This window comes from Solanum verrucosum, unplaced genomic scaffold (genome assembly GCF_900185275.1).
Source record: "Solanum verrucosum unplaced genomic scaffold, falcon-dt-bn FXZP01000037.1, whole genome shotgun sequence".
Taxonomy (NCBI): domain Eukaryota; kingdom Viridiplantae; phylum Streptophyta; class Magnoliopsida; order Solanales; family Solanaceae; genus Solanum; species Solanum verrucosum.
This window is the reverse complement of record NW_026020240.1, coordinates 534,062-547,046: the sequence shown is the minus strand read 5'-3', so window position 1 is coordinate 547,046 and position 12,985 is coordinate 534,062. Positions and strand designations below refer to the sequence as shown.

Here is a 12,985-nt window from a genome sequence, read left to right as displayed (position 1 = left end):
CAATATCTCCAAAGCCTACACTTATAGAAAATGTAGAAAGATGGGGTTAGCACAAAAATTACTAAGTATGGAAGCCATGCATTAAAAATCCTTAAAACATGCATAAAAGGGACATTTCATTTGAAACCATGCTATATGCCATTTTAGAACATCATCTTTGAAATCGTTGGAGAATGCAACTCATGAATCAACTCACATACAATTCATCATAGCATACGAGATATCATCATAATCACAAGCATAGTTTCCAACATAAGCATAATACATATCTCAATATTCACAATGCATAGTATCCAATCATAACATAATACATAGTCAAATACCAAGATCATCTCATCATAAAGTAATCATCACATAAGAAACCTTGAACTCTACTTGTGCAATGCATAGATACGACCCCATAATCCTATATACACTAAGTATCACTTCTAGGCCACCATGATCATGCATAACATACCTTGACCCTATTCATAGCCAACACATATAGACAAAGAGCCATTCATGTTCATAGTTTGTGATAAGTAAAGTCATTCATAACAACAACCCATATCATGCATACATAGATTCATATATCTTCATAGCATAAGGAAACCACACCACAAGCCTTTTATAAGTCTACTTGTGCAATTTATAAGTGAAGTCCCATACCCCACTCACACTAAGTAAAGTTCATTAAGAAGTCATAAGCATAGTCCATATTCATATTCATGTTCATGTTCATAATTCATAATAAAGCATGCATAACTCATAATCATCATGTCATGAGGGAAACCTACCATACCCACTCTCAAAGCCTGCTTGTGCAATGCATGAATGAAGTCCCATACCCCCATTCAAACTAAGTAGAACCTATTAAGGGACTATAGTAATTAACCCATGTTCTTGTTCATGTTACTTATTCATGTGACTTGCTCAAGTATCTTGTTCATGTTAATTTTTCATGTAGGGAATATAACTTTAACCGACATAGACCATGTGAGCTACATGGAATCCGGTGTCGTGTAACCCCACACTGAAAAAAGGTGTCCTACTTGCCTAAGGTAGAACTAACATGTTTAGCTTTTATGTGGATCCACTAGCTAAAGACCTATGTGGGCACATAGTTATGGGATAGGGAGATTCCTTCTAGAAACCCGACCTTTTGCATTGGCGGAGGAGCTTCCATCTCATGAGTTTACTTTAGATGACCTAACCTCTTGCATTAGCGGAAGGGCCTTTACCTCACTTTCTATATCCACTCGGTGCTAAGCATTATTTCCCAAATTATACATAATTAGTTTTGAATTGCATTTACATGTGTGAAGGGACACTTTTACCCTTCATTCAATACAACTCATAATATAGATCATAGATTCATTTAGGTGAGAATGGACTTTCAACCTTAGAATCTTCATTAGTATGTGAGAATAACATTCACACCAAGATCATGTGTTCTCATGAGAATGGAATTTCAATCAACACAATAGGATCATCATGGTCATGTACATTTCATGCATAATAATGTGTAAAGGTGCATATGGGAGCTATACTTTCAATTAACACCATTGATACATCATAATCATGTTTATGCATGGAGTGTGTGTGTGTAATTGTCCTTAAAATTGACACAACAATAACATTATCATCATCCTAGATAATTCATACATAATCAAGTGTAAGGGTAAGGGAAGAATGTCCTTTCAACAATACCACAATTACACAATAATCATAGGACCTTCACTTTCTAAGTGAATCATAAGTTCACACACAATTCTTGTCAACATGTACAAACCTTCATAATATGCCCGTCAAGGGCTATGGATCAACTCATCCCAAACATATAGCATTAACACATTAGATAAGGGAACACCATGATTCAACAACTCACTAATACCTTAGCCATATCATAATATGCACTTTCTACTCAAGGTATTCATAAACATGCATATAATATCATAATCATGCATACACCTCACATCTTGCATTCAAGAGTCATATTGAGTCAATACATCTAGCATTCAATACAAGAAAATAGATACAACCATGACTCAAGTAGTCCATTCAACTCATACATAAGCTCATGTGATCATATTATAGGTCATGTAGATGAAGTCTTCTCACAATAGGGCCATATACAATTCAACATACATAATGGCTTCTTCTTGAAGCCTTAACACCCTTAGTTTATCCATTTTAGCTTTCCCTCTTAAATCCTAGGAGTCATCTTCATGTTACAAGCCTTACTCTCAAGCAATGCCTCACATGATCATCAAGTATACCTAATTCTCAAGGTAATCTAACCACATCCTCATTCTTGATCAATTATAGTCATATAGGAACATATAAACTCAATCTCAATACTACACAACCATGATCCATCATATAAGTCATAATCAAGTTAATTCATGTTTAGAAGCTTTACCCTAAATCAACTCATGTCTAGGTGATCTAATCTAAGGCATTAAATCAAGAAGTTCATTGTTCTTAAAAGGTCACATATAAACCCTCAATTAGCCTATTTCATGGCATAGCCCTAATAACATAAATTAACCTTAGAAATCTTAGGATAATCAAGTATACATGTAGAATCATACTTAGATCATGCAATTTCATCATAATTAACTCACATCCAATCAATTGGACCAACTTGCAAAACCATCACATAATGTAAAGAAGAAACTTAGCTAGGATTGGGGGTCCCATGGATTCTTGAATGATTTGAGTTAAAATCATATAAAATCAGCCTTACATTCATAAACAAACATAATTCAACCTTTAAAAGCAAGTTTGAAAGGAATCCATGGAGTTGAGTTGAAACCCTAGCTAATTGGGTTTTCTAGATTTGAGATAAAAGCTTTTGAAAGGGATCCTTGGGTGATAGCTTCCCAAGGATGAAGAAATCCCATACCTTAGGTGTAGAATCCAACCAAATTTGTATTTAAAAGCTCATATCTTGAAGCTCTAACTTTGGTTTATTCATGGTTCTTCAATGGAGGTTCTAGAGAGAAGATTCTTGGAGAGGGAAGTAGTTGGGTTTTGATTTGGGGTCTTGGGTTATGATTAATTAAAAGGTGTTTTAATACCATAAACTACTTTATATTAGTGAAATAAACCCATAATAACCGACACTTAATGAAAACTAGTTAATTAACAATTTACCAAATAGACCCTACCTTGGTCGAACCATTGCAACTTTTGCAGAGGTGAACCACGACCACCCACCCACGGACTGTGGGTGGGACCACGGGCCATCCTAGCCTTACGTGGTTTGGGTTTGAGGCTAGATAAATGAGGCCTTGACCTACGGAGCAAGACCACGAGGTGTGGATGGACCTACACCCCGTAGGTCCCATCCGTGGTTCATAAAGTTTTGCTAATTGGGGCAGATTTGGGGAGTTTTGGGGGTTAGAATTTAGGGTCCTCCTCAAGGACCCCTAGGGTGGTCCTTGGGGAGTCGTACCCGGACGTTTAACCCCTAAACTCCTCAACCTAGACTCTGGAAACCTTTTTACAACATTTACTCACATTTCCAACTCTAAACTCACACATGAAGCTCTAGTTTCACCTACTTGATTCCGTGAAACTTTAGCTAGGTCTTACTAGTGTTTACGGGGTGTTACATTTGCAATGTTATGAGTCAGTAGTAGTAAAAGTGCCCAGAGTTAGAAGTATACATTTAAAGGTGAAGTAACCTAATAAATGGGGATAGTTATCGAGTAGAGTACGTAAGTTGTACCGATGTACCTAGTAAGTTATTAATGAGGAGTTTTCCTTTATGGGTAGACTAAGAAGTGATGAGTTTATGTAGATTTCATGATAGAAGCTAGAGTAAGAGTTACTAGTATGGATGAATTAGAGTATACTTCAACCAGAAAGGAGTTTATGTCAATGTAACATTGTGTTAGTGAAGGCCAAAAATAGGTGTAGAATAAAAGAGCAGAGTATTCATGAGGTGATAGATCTAAGCTAGGCTTATGATTTTTTTGGGGAGAATCAGGAGGCAGAGGGTTATAAAGCTAATTTGGTAATGATGTATAGTAAATGTGTAAATAGTATTGAAGTTGTGAAAGGGAATGTGACGGTAAACTCTAAGTGTGTAGGCTGAGAGATAAAGATTGACTATTTGTCATTGGGTCTTAGTGAGCGAGTGTTCCTTAATTTTATCTAGTAGTTGTAAGTTAGTTTAGTATGTGAGAAATTATATTAATATCTGCATTTAGTACTAGACACTAAGCTCAAATTTGAGATGATTGTCGTGATAAAAAAATATGGCAACATGAGGGTGATGATGTCAGTTTTCAGATCTGATCTAGTAGGTTTGACATAAATTAGGTGAGAATTAAGGTTTTAATTTTCTATAAATGTGAGTGGTAGAAGTGTGGTATTATGACTCTTAGATGAGAGAAATGAAGTGAGGCTAAGTCATTAGATTAGCAAGAGCATTAAGGGGTGTACCCGAGATCATATGTAGTCGAACGAGGTTCTAATTAAGTTTATTACTTTCAATATGTACCTAGATAGTATAATTGAGTTATCAATGTGTATTAGGCTAATGAAAAAATTATTTATTACCCTTAAGATTTTGGTCGAAGGTACTATATATAGACAATGATGAGCCTTTCAAAAATGGTTGAAATTTCCATCAGTTAGATTGATATGAACTTAGAAAGACAATATTAGTGGGCTAAGAAGGTGAAGTCATACTATTAAGAGTTAGATTAAGCAGCTTTATAAGCTAATGGAACAGGTTAAAAGAAGTATCGTAGAAAGAAGTGCGAGAAGGAATCTTAGTATTTGCACATGAAGAGTTCTGTAGACATCGAATTAGCATGTCCCGAGTTTTAGAGTAAAACAAATATAAATTAGTTTAGGGATGATGGAGTAGATTTATTGCCTTAAAGTGTCAGCTTCAAACCTAAGGGGGAGATGATAGGATGAGAATCCAAGTCTAGTGTTGAGAATAAGATAGTAATGTGTTCAGGAATAGTTAAATTGATATATCGATTCATTTATACACTAGTGTATTCCTCAAAGTCAGTTGTCACACCATCAGGTTGATGTCTCTTATATCAAAATTGTGTTCATGAATTATGCTCATACACTTCATACAAATTTACATCTATCTCAGTTCTCGAAATGAGGGGAAAAGACTTTAGCCCATTGATCTCAATCTTACTCCATAAAGTTATGGATATCAGCCTCATGATATGAACTTATTCATATAATCACTCATATCTCATGGTATTCTGAGTTTTGCGTAGTCATGATTTACTCTCAATGGCTAGCAACATAATGTTATGTCATTCATATTCTTACATCATATTTCTCGAATGAATCGTGCTTATGATATTTCACTCTAAGATTTTTCAGTGATCCTTTTTTAGTTGTGTCAATGATAGTGATAATGAGTAGCATTCCTAGAGAGCAAGGTGGAAAGTGTTGCTAAAATTGAAATCTATAAGTCTATCGCTTAAGGCACAATAGTTCTATTCATACTTTGTACCCATATAGCCTTATTTCATGTCAAATAATTTTAGATAGAATGTGACTATATTAATACACATATTGTTCTTGACTTATGTGCAATAGACAGTTCCAAACTCTTAATATGAATCGGTTCCACCTATCTTAGTTGGAAATTTCTAAAGTTAGAAATATAGTACTATTAACTCCATTCCTTTCCATTCTCGGTCCAGCCGTCATTTGAGGACGAATGATCCCGGGGGGAGATATTGTAACACCCCAAAAATTTCTAAGTTAAGGCTCAAAATATTCTTCATTGGTGAATAAGATTGCACATAGTGATTCTTGATTGTTATTAGATGTTAAGATAAAGTTTTGTAGTGTGTAAATGATTTTTTATATGAATTAAGGTCACTAGAATCCCCTAGCACAAAGTTGAGTTGAAAGCTTTCTTACCGATTGAGTTTCAATATGAGATTTTACTTGGATCAACTTCAAACACTCATATCTCTTAGCACATATAAAATTGGGTGACCTATTAACTATCAAATTAAAGGTCTTTGGGTCCTCTTTCCAACGTAGCCAAATGTGCTTAATTTCGAGCTCAGAGTAAAAAGTTAAGCCCGGTTAAGTTAAGCTTTTCTATCTAAGGCATCTCATTCGTTTCTAGAAGGGTATTTTGGTCTTTTTCTTTTCCTACTAGGCCTAACACGTTTTTCTTCACCTAAATAAGGGTCTAATCAGTTTTAGATCACTTTTTCATGTTTCTAAACACTTAGAGAAATTCGAGCAAGATTTCAAGAAGACAAAAACTAGGTTTACAAGTGTCCTTCAAGAATTATTGATTTTCGCCAAGAACATTCCAGGTATGTAAGGCATCTCACAGTGTTGGACTTGTTCGTCCTCACACCCTACATCTAAATTTAGTCAAGAAATTGTTACATCTGAAGGATCCATCCATGATTCTTGGTATTGAATTTTGTTCTTTAACAACTGAAGTTTGATTTCCTTGTTCTCTTTAGAATCTTGTAATGCCGTTCATGCATAGAATCACATGAACCCTATGGATTGGTAAAGTTATGTTTAAAAAGGATTCATATAAAAGTTTTCATGTATTGGCTTTGGGTTGAGAAACAAGAAGAGTTTAGGAGAAATTTCCCAATTTTAAACTAGTTTGAAGCTTGAATTTTATCAAAAAACTTCATCGAAGTCGCTAGGGAAGGGCTGGGGCGGAATGCCAGCAGTACACCCAAACGCAGCCCTAGAACTTTGGGGCCTTGTTCCCTGCGCCAGGGTTTGCTGGGCTAATTCTTTTCTTTGTTTCATCTTGTGCATGTTCCTTTAAGTTGTGCCTATGTTTCCCTTCTTATTTTTAGCTCCTATAGGCTCCATTTACCGTTGAAAATTCTGGAATATCTTAATCACAATTCACAAGTATTAATGCACGTTCAAAACTAAAGTGAGTTTAAGAAAAAAGTTCAAGAGTTTTATTGAGTTGAGTCGTTCATGTTTATATTTCAACACGAACCCTATTCTTGAGTATTCATTGAATTCTTATTGAGAATATTTTAAACAAAATATTATTGTTTAAGCTGAGTTTTTGAGAAAGTAAAGAGAAGTTTGAGAAAGAGTATAAGGGAACTAAGTAGTCCCAAACATATCATTTTGTTATATTGAGAAGAGAACTATAATTCCTGATTAGTATAACAGTCGAGTATGCCATCAATGTGTAAGCACTATATATGACTTCTAGATATGTCGTTAATGTTTATGCAGTATGACTTTCTGAGTCATCAATGATCACATCATAATAAACAATGGTTTTAAACTAATTTTTTTAGAAAGTAAAGAAGAGTTTCAGAAAAGTATAAGAGTTTTCAGTTTTTATATGTCGATCTTGGACTTGAGTGATAATTCCATAAGCATGTGTTTTAAATGCAAGTTTTGAACAAAGTCTTTTGAGAAAGAGTCAAATGGTTTCATATGTAAGTATGTTTGATGTTTTTGAAAAGTACTTCACTAAAGTAATAGTCCCTTTCTTTGTGAAGGGTGATTGAGCAAAGTGAAAAGTAAAGTAAAGTAATAGTCCATTTCTTTCTAAAGGGTGAATTGAGCATTAAGTTATAATTGATTATTTTGGGAGTAGTATCGAGCACCAAATTGGTTAGAGTCTTTTATAACTCAAAAGTCCCGTAAAACTACGTAGCCAACATAGAATAAGATAACACTGATTCTTCATGCGACTCCTCACTGCCTCTAAGATGACCTATTAGATGGATCCATAGTCACAATATCATCTTATACCCCGACAAGGTATAGGATGACCATTGCAACGTGGGCAAAACATTGTATCATTGCTGGACTCATAGTAATGGTTGTCGATTAGAGAAATTCCCCACAAAGTAAAGTATATTATTTTCATATTACTTTATTGTAAAGCTTAAATGGCTTCCACTTCATGTTCATGTATTGATTCAGTTGAGTTAATTTCTTTCAGTCATTCAGTTTAGTTATTTGTTTATTCAGTCATATTACATACTCGTACATTCAATGTACTGATGTCATTCGACCTCCATCTTTTAATGATGCAGATGCAGGTTCTTATGATCATCAACAGACATTTCGTTGAGATCACTTTGCACTTTAGATAGCTTAGGTGAGCCTCATTTCATCTAGTAGACTTCACATTTATTTTCTATCAGGTGTTTTGAGTAGTATCGGGTCTTGTCCCGTCACTCGTCTATATATGGTAGAGGCTTCATAGATAGACAGTTTTAGAGAGTCTTTCAGTTTTCAGATGTTTTATTTAAACTTATGTTTCCTAATTAGCTTATTCAGAAAAGTTTTAAGATTCAGTAAACTGTTTTTAAATGTTTCTTTCAGATTGATGCTTATATATGCTTGAGTTAGTCTTCCGCTTGTAGTCAGTCGGGATGAGGGTTAGTTTGGGGACCAACAATGATTCTCGAGTGTCGGTCACGTCTAGGGTGTAGGCTCAAATCGTCACAACGTCGCACTCTTTTACCCTTAGCCGAGATTTTTTCCTACTGGATTTTTCTGGTAAGGTTTTAAATGAGGCAACTTTCAATGCGTATATATATATAATTCTTTGTTGACATAATTGGAAGTTCCTATAATAAATTGATAGCTTTTGAAAAAAAAGGAAGAGGCAATTTTAATATTATTTTACTTCAAAGAAACATTATCAATCAACTAGATACGTGTACTTTTATTTTTCACTAGAACTTTTGTCCATAGAGTTTTTCCTAGCAATGTTTTAACGAGGCACATTATCTATGGTTGAAATCCAATGATTAGTAATTAATACATCATATTATGAATGTCAATTACACATCTCCGCAAGCAGGTACCATACACAACTTACAAACAAATTCCTAAGTAACTTACAAACAACTTCACAAGGAGATTCCTATAAGAAGCGTACACAAAAAGGTTTTTATAAGCAGCTTACATATATCTCTACAAGTAGGCTTCTAAATCAGCTTACAAGTAGGTTTTTTCAAGAAGCTTGTAATGATGCAACAAATAATGTGTATTATGAATGACTATGCATTTCTTTTTTGTATACATAGGCATCCAAGGGAGAGTGTTGTAACTACTCCCTCCGTTTCAAAAAGAATGATCTTCGTTCCTTTTTAGTCTCTTTAAAAAAGAATGACCTCTTTCTTTTTTTGGTAACATTTTAATTTTAGCTTTCCACGTGGCATGTTTAAGGCCACAAGATTAAAAGGCAATTTTGTATATTTGACATAACTTAAATTTAGGATCACAACATTCAAAAGTCTTCTTTATTTTCTTAAACTCTGTTCCAAGTCAAACTAGGTCATTCTTGTGAAACGGAGGGAGTAGATTATTTGGTAGATGTCATGGATGACCTCACCTTATTACTGTAGCATTATGACTACTCCAAGTCATAATGCTTATCAAAGGACATTGATAATAATGTAAAAATACACACAAAAAGAATAAGTTACTACTTCCTATTTCCTATATCTCTCTTCTTCTACTATTGTTGTTTCTCTTTTCTTTGTTCTTGTCATATTATTCCATCTCTTCTCTAGTTTTGCTATTGAAGTTTTAATATATTATCTTTATTTTATAACATAATTAAGGCAATATAGTACATTATCAATATAAATTGACCTAAAAAGTATCTAAAATTTGGCTTTATTAGATCATAATTTCAGTAAAAAGAAATCTAAAGCTATTTGACAGGTCAATATATGGCTAAAATTTGACCATGTCAAAGATCACAACTTCAATAAAAATATCCAAATTTTGACCTAGCTAAAACAACTTCAATAAGAAGTGTGATGTTTGGCTTAAACAAGAACACACTTCAAATAAAGATTGTCCAAAATTTTCTAACTTTCACACACAATTTTTTTTAACTTCAGTATCATGTGTTTGAAGTGGTCCTAAAATGGTGTATTCGAAAAAACAATTAACTCTATCTACGACTGATAAAATAATTGTCCCAAAAATTGGTATTTATGCTCTTTTGTTGAAAATATACATTTTTGCATGAATATCCTTTATTTTGAAATGATCTTTAATTTTTATCTTGTTATTCATTCAATGAAAATTCACGGGTGAAAATATCTTTAATTATGACATAATTTCACAAGACATAAGTTTATAAAAATGTTTGCCTTGTCTAACATAAGTTTAGAATTATTTTTTTACCTAGTTAAGAAAAATTCAGTTGAATAAGTTATATCTCATAAAGTATGACTTTGTTAATTCTAAAATGAACTTATGAAACTTATGCCAATATCAACATAAGCTCACTAGGAATTAAATTATGCCTTGTAGAACATAGCCTATGAGTTATGAACCGAATAAGGCAAACTTATACTTCAATCTACGTAAAACCTCTAAATCTAAGTATACTCTGTAAGACATATTTTTTAGGTTGAATTTGAACCTATGCATCTAATGCCATAAATTTGACATAAATTAAGAAGCATAATTTGTTATGTTTTATAAAACCTAATCTGTGTTATATTATAATACAAAAAAAAAAAATTTCACCCCGCAGAATTTTTCTTCTTCTGATATCACAAATATTTTCAATTATTTTTTTGCTACTTAAAATACTAAAAACAAAATTAAAGAGCATGAACTTAAGAAAAAAAAACTACTAAAAATGACCCAAAATCCCCATATTGAATAAAATTCTGAAAATATCAAAAGATTCCAAGATTTTGGTTCACCTTATACCCTCTCATCCTCACTATGGGATTATGGGATCTTATGCATGCATTGCACAAGCTTTCCTTGAGGTGGCTTATGAAGTATTTCTCTTATGTTATGTTAAATTAGATGCATTGATTATGCAAGTGACTATGTTGTTATCTCCCATGCTTATTTCCTATGTTCTATGATGATATCTCTTATACTTATGACTTATGTTATTGTCTCTTATGATTATGGTATATGTCTTATGTGGACTAATGCCTCTTATATACTTATGTTGATGATTTGTGCTAGCCATCATATTTAGTACATTATTGGACTAACACATACTTTTTCCTACATTCTTATTAAATGTAGGGTTCGGCGATATTGAGTTCCATTCCTGTGGATAGGTTCTTAGTAAAAGCAAGCAAGCAAAGACTTGGTGAGTCCTCATACCATCGAGGATTTGACCACTATGTTCTTTTATGTCTTTCTTTATGTTTAGATAGTGTATGGGTTGTGTCGCTAACTCTTTTCAAGTATTAGATGGTTTGAGACAAATGTAATAGACTTCTGCTTCGTTTTATGAGACTTCGATTGTATTTAAAAAAAATATTTTAAATTTACGCACTTTTCTATTATCTTATGTTGTGATATGCTAAGTGGCTTACATGGAGCCTTTCGGGGTTCTATGTGCCTTGTTATATCTAGGGGGTACCCCTGGGTCGTGACAGCCCCAAGTCTGCTTTTGAAGTTTGGGGCCTGGCGCCCCGCGCTAGTAGTGCGCCAGGGGTCGCCTGGGCCGATTCCTTCTTTGTTTCATCCGGACATGTTCCTTTAAGTTGTGGAAACATCCCCCTTCTTTGTAGTAGCTCCTATAGGCTCCATGTACCTTTGAAAATTTCTGCATAACCTAATCATGTGTCTTAATACACATTCAAAACTAAAGTGAGTTTAAGAGAAAAATTCAAGAGCTTTTATGTAGTTATTGTTGAGAACCCTTTTTAATCAATGATCTTAAACTAATTTTCCGAAAAGCAGAGATGAGCTTCATACATGATTGAGAAAGAATATAAGGGAACTAAGTATTTCCAAATGTAACATTTTTATATTGAGAAAAGAGAAACTTTGATTTCTAAAAAGAGTTTATGAGTTCAGGGTATTTCAGAGCAGTTACCTCTTTTAAGAGGATACTTTGAGCAATTATCTCAAACCAGAGAAAGAGTATGTTTTATACATGTGAGCATGATCATAAATATTATTGGAAGTAGTATTGAGCACCGATATGGGGATGAGTTTAGACAACTCAAAATCCTCATAAACCATGTTTTGCCAACATGGGTAAAGGATCATACCTTTTAGATGAATTCTTATTGCTTGGTGGATCCACTTAGTTAAGAGGTTCTATACCCCGACACAGTATATGACAGTTCTGGCAACGTGGGCGATTCGTTGTATCATAACATTGCTCATAGTGATGGTTGTCAATTAGAGAATCTCCCAAACAGAGTTAAAAGTGTATTTTTATTTTATCACTTAATATGTTGAGTTCTGAGATGAGTAAGTATTTTTGTAAAATTTTAATGATTTCACTCCTTTATTTCTTTACATTCAGTTGAGTATATATCTATATCTATTGCAGTCCTTTCATTTAGTTATTTTTTATTCAGCTATATTACATACTTGTACATTTAATGTACTGATGTTATTCGACCTGCATCTTATTGTGATGCAGATACAGGGTTCAAAATCATCAACATATTTTTCGTTCAGATCACTTTGCACTTCAGATAGCTTAGGTGAATCTCCTTGCATTCCGGGGGACTTCACATTTATTTTCTAGTCAGTTGTCTTGAGGTGTTGTGGGTCTTGTCTTGACATCCATCTTGAGTAATAAAGGCTTTATAGATAGTTAGAGCTGACGAGTCTCTCAGTGTGTTCCTTTCTATTTTGAGATCTTGAAAACTATTACTTATACCTTATTAAGTATTTTTAGACATTTAATTGAGTTGATTTTAATTATGCATTTAAAGTTTCCTATCGGCTTGAGTAAGTCTTCTGCTAAGTAGTGAGCCAGATCAAGGATTTGCTTGGGGACCAGCAACGGTTCTCGAGTACCGACCACATCCTGGGTGTAGGGTCGAAGCGTGACAATTACTGTAGTATTATAACTACTCCAAGTCATAATGCTTATTAAAGGACATTGATAATAATGTAAAAAATATACAAAAAAAGAATAAGTTACTACTTCATATTTCCTATATCTCTCTTCTTCTACTATTTTTGTTTCTGTTTTCTTTGTTCTTGTCATATTATTCCATCTATTCTTCTCTAGTTTTGC

At 33.8% G+C, this 12,985-nt stretch overlaps 1 protein-coding gene across 2 annotated transcripts in view; it reads right to left on the bottom strand.

Annotated features, from left to right (window-relative positions):
* LOC125832840 (uncharacterized) overlaps positions 1–12,985 on the bottom strand; it is a 592,533-nt gene that overhangs the window by 303,372 nt on the left and 276,176 nt on the right. Inside the window, exon 5 of one of the 2 annotated variants that reach the window (XM_049512036.1) lies at positions 4,282–4,291. The exons of the other annotated variant lie outside the window; for it this stretch is intronic. The gene's annotated coding sequence lies outside the window, so the exon portion shown is untranslated. Of the gene's footprint in view, positions 1–4,281; positions 4,292–12,985 lie in introns of those variants that run through there. 2 annotated transcript variants of the gene reach the window in all.